We start from the raw sequence: 2,065 nt of genomic DNA on the forward strand, positions 1-2,065 counted from the left end.
CTGAACCGAGAGCTCACTGTGATGAGGGCAGCGAGCTTATCTCAAGGAGGCACCATGGGGAGGCTCCATGCCTGTGAAGGAATTACATATCTGATGAAGTGGACCTGTTTTTCTGGCATGGTAGTCAAGGTGAACTGTGATTCATGTCTCTAGGGGGGTTGTTACCGTTCGACTGTGGGAAAAGCACCAGCACCAGTGCAGCACTAGTGAGACCATATGTCATGTAGCTGCAGCTGTGAGCTCCACGCATCTGTGTCAAGAAGATTCCTGGCCTTTGGGGAGAGCTTAAGAGAGACTAGGAAAAACAAGTTTTCTGAGAAGAGGAGGTGGCCTCTGTACTTGGGGTGTGGTAGTCTTGCATTAAATGGCACTCCTCAGAGTTTCCCCCAGTATTTGCTCCTGAAAGCTGGGTCGGCCCTGGACTGCCTTCCCAGGAACTTGCATCTTTATTTCCTTTAGCCTGTAGGCCTATTTTTCCCTCCAGCTTCCTCACTGGAAGCCAGTGACAATAATGACCCATCATAACACATTTTCATGCTTTGTTCTCTGTGATAGAAACATTTGCTTTCAGCCCCTGCCACAAAAGTATTTCAGTGCAGGACAGACAGACTTTTCACCCAGCAGAGTTTTTCTCTTCCAGAAATTATGGACACTTATAGTCAGCAGCACATTCAGTGCTGTGGTAACAAGAGTGAGATGCAGTTTACTTGCCTCTGTTATTTCATTTGCATGCTACCAAGCTTAGGTGTTTATAAGTATATGCCAGTAATACATATCTATCTATATATGACTATATCAAATGCAACAAAAGAGCACTATTGCAGAGTTAACTTTGTCTCCACAAAAGAAATGCTCAGATCCTTTCCCGTGGCAAAGACTGGTTTTAATGAAACTGTGTATTGAGAAATAGTTAAGCATTAGCATTTGTGATTATAATTGGTTTGGGGTTACAGTGCAGGTTTTCTGAAAAATTTATTTTTAAAGCTGCCAATTTGGACTTCATCTTGCTCTGTACTGACATTTCTGAGGGAAAACAGAGTAGTATTGACATGTTTGGCAACCAAAAGGCAGCATCTTTGTCATGATTTATCAACCAGTTTCAACAATACCTGGCTTTCTGTATGTTAACCACTTAAATGTTATCCTGCTTCTGTTTTATAGTGACTGTGAGGCCTACAATGCAAGTATATAATTATTTTCTCATTAAAACAGAAACCTGTGTTGTGTTTCTATAAATCTGCCTCTTTCTTTGTGTTATTGCAGGAAGGTGTGCCCCTGAAAGCTGCATGTGGCTGGAAGAGGGTGCCCTGTGTCCCACCTCCCATGGCAGTCAGTCAGTCTCTTCCCGTGGTTCTTCACTCGGTGTCGCTCTGTTTGTCTAGAGATGGGAGAGGTCTTTCTCCACACAGTGGTGTCAGTTGCGGGAACAAGAGCATCCCTGCATATTTCTTTCCCATTATCATGCTTATGGAGGTTGGCAGAGGCCAAATCTGCTTTATGATGAATCTCATGACCTTTCTTTCCTTGCTTCCTCCACACCTTCAGGAACCCCACAGTCCTGCCTGGCAGAGCACACCCTTTCAAATGTGTCCATTTATCACACACCTGGCTGCAGCAACCATCTGCTTGCCCATTGCCCCTCACTCCCACTTCATGGACAGCCGGACTGGGGGAGATCCCATCCCTCACCCCTGTTAGGAAGCTGGTGCCAACTTTTCCCTGCGAGAGCTGGGAGGTGCTGGAGTGCTGGGTGCACCTCAGAAGGGCCACAGGGACTTGTTGGGATCTAGCCAGCTTCATGCCAGCCTCTGCCCCTCCCTGTGCTGGGAATAGTCAGGTATTTAATTGCAACCCTTGCATGGGAAGCAGCAGAGGACACTGGTGATTTTGGTGGGAGTTGGCGAGGGACAAGTGCTGCCTTTAGTGCTCTCCATAACACCAGCCCTCCTCTGCTTGTGCAGATAGTATAAGAACTACCTATGGAGAAAATGAGATGTGGGTTTACTTTCCAGTTAGGAAATACTACTGGAAGTCAAGAAATGGGCTAGAGAACAAGCTTGAAAAT

Source organism: Corvus brachyrhynchos, unplaced genomic scaffold (genome assembly GCF_000691975.1).
Source record: "Corvus brachyrhynchos isolate BGI_N302 unplaced genomic scaffold, ASM69197v1 scaffold90, whole genome shotgun sequence".
NCBI lineage: Eukaryota > Metazoa > Chordata > Aves > Passeriformes > Corvidae > Corvus > Corvus brachyrhynchos.